This window comes from Microtus pennsylvanicus, chromosome 8 (genome assembly GCF_037038515.1).
Source record: "Microtus pennsylvanicus isolate mMicPen1 chromosome 8, mMicPen1.hap1, whole genome shotgun sequence".
NCBI classification, from domain to species: Eukaryota; Metazoa; Chordata; class Mammalia; order Rodentia; family Cricetidae; genus Microtus; species Microtus pennsylvanicus.
Window position 1 is genome coordinate 94,905,298 of NC_134586.1, and position 10,103 is coordinate 94,915,400.

Here is a 10,103-nt window from a genome sequence, read left to right on the forward strand (position 1 = left end):
ATAAACTGGGCCTGATGCCTACTAGGAAATCAGTACATGTTTACCATTAAACGAAGTGGTTATAACTCTCACATAGCATTCCTATAACTTTCAGGGTCACTATCTCCCAAATTTTCTTTGTATGCTAATTCCAGTGATAAATTTTATTGAACGGCAAAAATCCTATGGAACTTCAAACTGCATTATGTTAAAAACAAATAGTTTTTTTTATTGGTGCTGTATCCATTTCATTTGGGTGAAACTTCATAGTTTACAAAACACATTTTCAGATTTCATCTCACATGTCAGTCAAACAAGTTAGGCAGGGCATACTAATGTATCTTCATTTTGCAACTGACAACACAGACCTCATTAGATCAACTGACTTACGCAAAGATGAGCCAATGCTATCTGACCCAAAGCCAGAAGAATTGGTGCTACTCCAGTTAAAGCTTAAGTTGTCGATTATAAACCTTTCTGGGAGCATGTGCCCTGGGATCCATGCTGGGCACAGATAAACAGTGGCAGGGACCTAGCCACTGAAGGTTGAGGGTCTGGTGCCTAATTGACCTTTCTGTAAGGACCCAAGAGGCAAGAGGAAAGCAAATCACCACAAGCAAAGTACAATGTCTACTAGGCATACTGCAGTAGAGCTGGAGTAAGGACGTGACATAAGACAATTGCGGCTCTCTAAATTGTCCAAACCTGGTTGCCGTAGTTACTTTTCACCGACTTCATACAAACCTAGACATATCTAGGATGAAGGCACCTCAACTGAGGAATTGTCTCCATCAGACCAGTCTATGGATATGTCCCTGAGTGCATTTTCTTGATTACTAACTGATATAGGAGGGTCCAGCTGGATGTGTGGTTCTGGGATATATAAGAAAGATAGATGAACATGCTGGAGCAAGCGAGCCAGTAAGCGGTGTTGCTGTGTGGATTCTGTTTCAGTTTCGGCTTCCAAGTTCCTGCCTTGAGTTCCAACCTTGCCTTTCCTCTATGGTGGCTTGTAACCTGTAAACCCTTTCCTGCTTGTGTTGCATTTGACCCTACCCACGCTTTTTCTGAAGTTAGAAAAGACAAAGAAAAAGTATTCCAGAGTTAAGATCTCTGCCTTTGGGTGGTGCCTCAAGGGCATCTCAAGACCACCTGAGGGGAAAAAATCCTCTGCCAGAATGGGCGCCTCTTACGGCAGGCATCCCAGATATGAGGTGGGCTGAGGAAAACTCAAGCTTGCTCCCTTGCCTCCATTTTTGCTGGTTGGAGTGTCTGCCTCTACTGCTACCATCAGAATCCAGCTGGAGTCCTTTGTCGGTTTGATGCTTGCCAGCATCAGAGCCTCAGGAGCAAGCCTTGGGCTGTTAGAAAATGAACAAGCAAGAAACCATATTCACAACTTACACAGCCATCAGAGGGGGCTTCTGGTGCTGTTTTCTCTGTGCCTGGATGCCTGTGGGGCAAATCTGGGAAGGAAGCTTATGTGAGAAGGGAAGACAGAAGCATGCATCATGGGGGCTTAGCTTTGGCGACAGGGAAGAGCCGCCTGTTTCCCCAGCAGGGCGAGGCAGCCCCTCTGAAGTTTGGGCTGCTTCTGCTTCTCTGCCTTGTCAGTTGCTGTTCCACACTTTTGTTAGAGCGGCAGGGGTGAAGAGATGACTGGAACTCAATTTATGTGAATGCTGCAAGGTTATGAGAGACTCCAAGCCAGGGAGTCAGCCAGCAGCCCCGGGCCTGAGCGTTTCTCCTGGGCTCATCAGATGGTTGAAGGCATGCTCTGACTTTGGAACCTCTCTCTATTTGACAAGGAATTTCCTTTTATTCTGATGAGCTGATCAGAAGGGACAGCAAACCTGCGTGAGACACAAACGGAAATTATAACACTAATGAGGTAGCTTGGCTAAATGTGATATACAGACCCTTCTAGAAGTTGACTCTGTGAACTTGGGCTGGTTATTTTTATCTATTTATTTTACCTGAGTTTGTGGGTTAGAACTTTCTAATCTAAACACACAAACAAGCAAGATCTCCCAGGTATAAGAATGTTATTCATGTCCTTGATGGACGGATGATATTTCTGGATGTTGGATGACCTTTGTTCAACTCACCTAGCAGAAGAAAACTGAATTGGAACCAGATCAGCCAGCTCCCCCAGGACTTTGCCTACACAGAAGTCTGGCCACTTCTCCAGCTGTGAAATCCATGAGGCTAGCAGCTTGCTTTAAACCTTCTTCTCTCTCAAGGCCTGGGTGGGATGTTGTGTCATTTGACACAAAGAGTTCTTTCTACAGCTGTCCCCTCGGAGGACCACCCAGGGCAAAGCTGGTTTCAGCCACAGCTGGACAAATTTGGGGCAGATCTGGAGAAGAATTTCCTGGCAGTGTGGCTAAACAATGGGATGAGTTCCTGAGCAAAGAAGTAGTTTTCCCCCTTAGAAGATCTGAAAGCCTGAGCAAATCCCCCCCCCTCTCTGCTACTCCTCACCACGTGTGCACTCCCACCCTCCCCACCCCCACCCCGGGCTGTACGAGGCAGAAGCACGACACACTTTGTCTGTATCCCATTCTCTTCCCCTTATACCAGAGAAGGCTATGAGCCCAGAGGGCACAAGACAACTAAATCCCCCAAAGAAGCTGCCTAGAAGAGATGCAAGAAGCAATGCATAAATGTTCCCACACCTGTGTTCTATGTGCAGCTCTGTTGAGATAGCAGGGCAAAAGCAATGGATCCTTGCCTGCATGGATATCTGGTTCTAGCGAGAGATGAGTCTCCAAATGAGGAAGGCAGAGAGAAAGTCAGAACTGTGTTAGATAGGGAAATTCAAGAAGTCTCTCTGACAGGATGGTTTCTGCGTGAGACCGAGAGATAAAGGGAAACATCCCTGAAGACAAATGGGAAAGAGCAAACAACCTAAGAGATGACAGTGTGGGTGCAGAAGCCAAGGAGGCATCACTATGACTTCCTCTCCCTGGCGGACTGGACCTCTCTGACGCCCAGTCTCTCCTTGCTTGTACTACAGATTAGTCATATATCTCTGCATTAGCTTGTGAGAAGAAAGGGAGGAAAACAAGTCCACGTCTGATGCTTTAGTAAGTCACAAACTTTCCCTGTGACAGCGTTTATGAACGCTGAGTGTGGGGGACAGCATTGAATAAAACCCCTGTGCAATGTGGGATCTGCAGTGGGATGTGTATTGAATGGGGAGATTGGGAGTCCTTCAGATGTTTTTTGGAAAACAACAGACCTTTTTTTCTTTTGCTTCTCCTTCTAAACTGTGACTTTTTAGAGGACATGTGTACTAATTTTCGCCTTTGTGACAGAAACACCCAATAGATAAATTTGAGGAAGGAGCATTTGCTTTGCTCATTGTTTCAGAGGATCCAGTCCACTGTGGCAGGTAAGATACTGACCATATAGCCAGTTTACATCTTGGTGGACCAGACAGTACAGAAAAGAGGGCTAGCAGTTGCAAAGCCTGAGACAGAGGCAATGTATGGCATATTCTAGCAAGGAATTTGTCTGCTTTTGATCCCTGTCCCAGACTTCATAAAAGGTTAAGGCTCTAGGCAACAGACTAGTGAACTTGGCAGAGGGAATTTTAAGACAGTACAGCATACAGGTTTCAATATGGTTACAGTTGGCTACTTTTAGCTAAATTTATTGTGTGGATGGGGAATGTAGGTAGCATTCTCCTCTGCTTCTTGGACCATTATGATATGGGCTGAACTGCTCCACCATGGCTTCCCTACCTTCATGGACTGAACTCTCTGACCTGTAAACTGAAATTACTCTTTCTGAAGGTACTCAGCAAAAGTAACAAATAGAGCAGAAAACAATTCTAAGAACAATGTCACATCCTCTCTCTGTCTCTCTCTGTCTATCTCTGTCTCTCTCTCTCTCATGTGTGTGTTTGACACAAGTTCTTACTATGCTGCCTTGGCCAGCCTAGAATTCACAGAAATCTGCCTGCCTCTGCCAACCAAGTGATAGAATTAAAGCAACGTACCACCATGTCTGGCTTACGTTTAAGCTTTAACATAAGAAAATTTACCTTTTTTGAAGGCCATTATGGGTTAAACCTAAGTGAGATGCTGAAAAATCAATGAAAGTGACGGAAGGAGAGATGGAGAAATAGAAAATATGTCTGTGAAATGTTGATCAATGGTCTAATTAAAATAGAACATGCTGGTCTGTTTTCTGCACACATCTACGACCAGCACAGCTGAACATCTGTTGGCCTGCATCCTAAACCCATCAGGAGGATGGAACGGCTCTTTCTCCCCCAGGCACTTGTACCTCTCTGTTCTCCCCACACCCAGATATGACTGTGACAGCTTTAAGAATATTGTTCAGTAGGAAGAATCATAGGAAAATAAAGTTGAAAATTTAACCATATGTTCCAGTGTTTTGCAAGACATAAATAATAAATAATGAACCCTCACTTCTTTGTCTCTGTGCACACGAGGATGCACTCCTGTGAATGATGGAAACTGTCTAATGTTTCCTCTGAAAGAACACTCCTCACCTTCCCAGGCAATTAGAAGCTACAACTCATGCTGACTACAGCTTTCTTCCCCGGGGCCTCTGTTCTTTCTAACCCCACTAAACAGTGCCTATTCAACCCGGGATACAAACGGTCCAGTTTCATTTGATCTCCGTACTGAATGTCTTTATGAGGACTTGCATGCTCTCGTAGATGAGGGGATTCTACGCCAAGGCATAACTATGAAATCAATTGAGGAGTAAGCTCTTTGGATAAACTCTGCTGCTTGGGGAAATAGCATAATCGTCTGCTCTGCAATAAGCAGTGGTGCTCCACCAGCCCTGGGACAAAGGTCTTTCACCTATAGCACATATGTCTCTGCAAGGGTGTCAGAACATTGTGTAGATGGTTTAATATGGCTGTCCACTACTGCAGGGAACATAGCTGTTCTCCATTGCACGCCACACACTGCACTGTGACTTTCCAACACTGAAACCTTGACAGTGGCATGAACAAGAGACCTTGGCATTATTTCTACTTAGCTGGTGAACAAACGGAGTGGAAGAGACGAACAGCTTTGACTTGGTGTCATGCACAGCACAATCTGACATGCCAATCCCTGCTTTGTTTTCCGTTTTCCATGAAGGCCTGCATATAGGTGCTTGTCTCCTGGAGCGGTTTCAACAAAGTATGTTTCAATTAAAAATGCAATGATGGTAGCAACTTAATAGATAGGATTGGACAGATAGTTGCTCAGGCAAAGACAGTGTGATCCTTTTCTGAAAAAGAAAACCTTTTCTAATGTTCTTCACCATAAGCGCCTCTTTACTGTAAGGTTTCACAGATATGCATATATAGCTGACAATGTGTGTGTGTGTATACACATACATATATGTATATATAGGTGACTATATGTGTGTGCATATATTTGTATATATGTATATATAGCTGACAATATGACCTATTTCTCCTATTTCTTTCCTTTCGTTCTTCCGCCTTTATCAAATTGTTCTGGTGAAGGTCATCACTCTAACTCTTTCTCATGAAACCCTTCCCAAAATGCACCTCTTCTCCTATCATGCTGTATTATATAACTCTTCATCAAAGCACGCACAAACGCTCATCATGTATCTCAACCCTGAGTCTTTTTTGAGGACCAAGAATGAGTTTACTCCTCAGAAATGGACAGTCAACAGGGGATGTCAGAGACAGCAGGAAGTGGGGAGCTACAGAGCATCAACTTAGGAACTGATGGTGAGCTTTTTGCTGCTGATCATGTTCTGGGAGCTGCAGAAAAATACTTTCTCATGCTAGGGCTCATGGTTAGTGAGGCCAAGAGACTGTGGCTATATAGGTCACGGGTCCTAGGTAGAATCTAATGCCATTACTCTGCAGAGTGGACCTAGTACTAAAGTGGACTTGTCAACCCTCTCAAGAGAAGCTGCTCATTGTAGTAGACGGCAGTGGACACAGACACCTCAGCTGCTCAGCTGCAGACGATAAGAAACTGCAGAGCTCTCAACCCTACGCGGGACAGACAGGCTTGAGGTTCTTCACAGGCGAAGGGATAGAAATACTGTCAGAGCCAGCAGTGATGGATAACTTCAAGGAAATGTGGTTTTCTGGACAGAGCACTTGCACCAAGGAACTCAGGGATTTTGACAGCATACACAAGACCGGTACAAAGTCGAGCCAGACAAAAATTCCAGCATGGAAGAGGGGAGGTAGGCACACAAGTCACACGACTAAGTTCTGAGAGAGAGAGAGAGAGAGAGAGAGAGAGAGAGAGAGAGAGAGAGAGAATTCACTAATAACGTGACCCCCTGGTCAGTTGACCACATCACAGAATAAGATTCACAGTGGGTTTAAAAGGAAGAGGAGGTGGAGGAAGACTCAAAGTTGGCTGGGTAGGGAGGTGAGTATGAAAAGCCTGGGCCTGAGGAGAGTTGAGGGAGAGAAAGGTGAATTTCATCAAAATACATTGTAGGAAATTCTCAAAAAATTAACAAAATTATTTCTAAAAACCCAGGTGCTGAAGAACTACAAGTAATGTTGTTGTTTGGCTTCATACCATATTTGTGCAAATGTATATGCACCTACACATCCAGAAGTCGCACAACCATAATCCACTCTTGCTCATTCAGGTATGTTTGTGGTTACAGGGTTCAGTGAACCTTGCCTAGCAGCAAATGCACCTGGTCCTCAGGAATCCTAGCCTACAAGCAGAACACGCCTAACTCCATTTTACAAACCAGGAAGAGTGTCTCCCAAGGCAATTGGCTTGAGCTGCACCCTCCTGCAGCCAGGCAGTGGCAAAGCCTAGAAGGAGGTGAGAGGGACAGCCCAGCATGTGGACAGGCTGGTTGGACTGGCTGTACTTGTTCTCTGCCCTTCCCTCCTTCCTGTTACACATGCAAGAGTGCTCCTTGTCAGGCATGGGTCTTGCAATCTCTACAAGCCACAGGCTGGCTGGCATTGGGTTGGGGACTTTCTAAATTGCAGCAGAAATTTTAAGTAGCCTAAAAGGTTGAAGTGATTTCCATCTGATGAACAAAGTTGTGGAGGCCTGGGAATCTAGGAGACTGGTGATCTTTCTAAATATGCCCAAAGGGGTTCCACAGTCCTCTCTGTAGGCCCTTCTTAAGCAGAGATGGCAAACCACTAAGCTTCTGTGGCCACCATTCCTGTCATCCCGGGGCCAACTTATTATAATGATTGGTGTCCGCCTGTGTGGACTTCCATTTTGATGAGATCCAAGACTCTTCCCTTTCCAACTTCATCATCCATCCTAAAAGGACAGAAACAACCCAAAGTCCTTCCCGAGAGGGGTGGGATGAAGTGAAGATCTCTGTTACCTGTAGACATGCTGTCAGCTCTCGGGTGAAGCCAACAACAGACAAGAAGATTGAAGGGAGAGAATGGCATCTAAACAGAGCATATACAGAATTTATTTCTTGTCATAATTTCCTAAGCAACACGGTGTAACACTTACTTTGAAGAGCAGTTATAGTACATTGGGTGGTACGGGGAACACACACAAGTACCATGCAAATACACTACCTCTTTTCTATAGACGGTTTGAAGTTATAAGGCTTGTCACAACCCTGGGGATTCTTGGAGCCCATCTGCCATGAATACTGAGGGATGGTTACATTCGCCAGGAAATGAGGAGACACAGGTTCCTCAGCGGAACATTCTCCCTTTAAGAAGTTATATGTTAAAATGAATGCAAGCAGGCATACCATTTTCTCTCCCCAGCACCTTCTCCTGACTCTCACTTATAATTGCATGCTTCTTTACACATGTACACACACACACACACACACACACACACACACACACACATACACACACACACATGCACACACAAGAAAGAAATCATAAGCAAAATCAGACAGACACTGTAACTTCTTTCCTCACAGCTCCTCCCCCTTGCTGTTGCTACGGGCAACCACTGCCCACAGGTGCCATAGGTTTGGGCCACTTGGCAAGACTGGCTTGTCACATTGCAGCTCCAGTAACTGTGTGTGGGCGAAAGAGGGACACTCACCGGATGTGTTCTGTAATTAGTCCTTCTCAGAATAGCTTGATTGTCAATCTCGGATCAAAGGAGGACAGGCTTCTCCAGGGAGAAAAAGAATAGCAGAATTCTTAGTAAAGCAGAAACTGTGCTCCTCCAGCTCCCCAGGAGTGCCACAGAGATGTGGGGTGAGCCATAAATAGCACAAACACTAGATCTGGACAACTGAGGATGGCTGGGCCAGACTGATGGTGTCCACGTAGCCACAACAACCCCCACTCCTGGAGCAAGCACTGCCAGCTCAGCATTCTGACTCCTGTCTGAGCACAGGCAGATCATTTTCCCTGAGGTCCACAGCAAAGGCATAGCAGAGCTATGACATATGACTTTTTCTTTGCTAACTCAGTTTCCTCTCCCACGACAGCCCCATCCTATCTTCAGGGTGGAGTTCTGAGACAGGGAGAACTGGGTGAAAACCCAGGAGCCCAACTCACTGGCTTCTGCAGATCATCTCATCTGGCTTTGCTGCTCATAGGTGATATGACCTGAGAAGGCAACTGAACCCACTCCTGCTCATTAACACATCTTTACATTGCTATACGATGAAGTGCCTTCTGCCCATTATGGCCTGGTGTTGGGCTCCTCTGATCAGCTCAATCCTCTACACTCTGCCTTGCTTGTCCTGGATAGTAATTTAGCTCTTATACTTCTATCTGTGAAACCCTGCTTCTTACAACCTACTTATCAGTGAGCACCAGGAAATACAGCCTAAAACAAGCACTCATCTCTCCGAGAGATGAATGGAGTTTGAAGTCAAATTAATGAAATACCAGGAAGGTAAGAACTCAATATAGGCTCTGTTTGCTCCTCCCCTTGGCCCTGCCAAAGCCAGCACCCGAAAGGGACATAGACTGTGTAGTGTGTGTTCGCCCTGTCCCGTCAGATCAGCAAATGAATGCCTGATGTCTAGATCAAACAAAACCTGTTGGCAGGCTCAGCTCTTCTTGTCCAGAAATGGAAGCTAAGGAGCCCCACTTCACAACTGAAAGTAGGTCAGGTTTTGTTCCTGCTATTTGTGAATGAATTCAACACTGCTCTCCTCTGGTCATCTTGATTGGTCTTGGTGGGTGGGAATCCAGTTGGTGCCCATTGTGGACTAGCCAGAGGCTAGCAGGTGACTGTGCATACCAAATGATTGGTGTGACCTCAATATGAGAGGCTGCTAATCTGTGACAGGGGAATACTCTCTCAGCATAAGTTTTACCATCTGAAAAAATAAATACCAGTTGTCAGACAAAAATAATGTAGTATTAAGAGTAGTAAGATGAGCTGCAGTTTGCTATGTCAGTACTGAAGATTAAGATTTTAATATAGAATATTGCATTTTTTCCTTGATGGTTTTTCTAGCTCTTCCTTTCTTTTTCTTTTTTTCATCCATTTTCATCATTTGCTAATTAATGTGAAGCAGCTTCTCCAGTTATTATTTTTATATTTTTGTAAGGAAGCTATAGAAAGACATACTCTTGCTTTTCAACTATCCTCTCTTGGCTCTTTAGATCCAATTAGCTTGACCATCAGCCTGGAAGGTTGTTTAAACCACATTTTATGTTTCTATGAGATAGGATAAGATTGAGGTATAAATTCCTGGCAATGATGGACAGGTAAAGCCTCATCATAGTAACTATTCCTTGAGTCAAATGTCAGGTTCTCAGTGCTATAGGCCCCCATTGCCTACTTCCATTTTATCCTGGGTCTCATCTTTCACTTTATGCTCCAGCCATAACGCCTGGCAGTTTCCCGTCAGTCTATGTTGCTTCTCCTTGCTCTGTTCTCTGTATGACATTAAGTTAACACAGTTCCAGATGTGAGACTTGCTTGGACCAATACAGAACAACAGAAAGTGACGAGGGCTGCTTCTGGCCACTGGGTCATCTTCATGCCCTCTATGTATTTCAGAAAGAGTCTCACCGGTTCCCTTCAGCCTGGATCCCAGAGTATGTCAGGCAAGGAGCCAGTCCTAGGGGAACCTACAATCATTGTGAGCTATGGATAAGAAATTTTGGCTTGTAGTTACTAGTCAAGAAATCAGACATCTTTATCTATCTGGCCATCCCCTCTCTG

General features: G+C 44.9%; 1 long non-coding RNA gene across 1 annotated transcript; it reads right to left on the bottom strand.

Moving 5' to 3' along the window:
• Positions 1-219: 219 nt before the first annotated feature.
• On the bottom strand, positions 220-8,155 carry LOC142855628 (uncharacterized). Its single transcript, XR_012911534.1, has 4 exons — positions 8,013-8,155; positions 7,523-7,662; positions 7,318-7,387; positions 220-1,832 (listed from the first exon to the last, which is right to left on the bottom strand). It is a non-coding gene; the product is annotated as an uncharacterized LOC142855628 (long non-coding RNA).
• Positions 8,156-10,103: the final 1,948 nt, after the last annotated feature.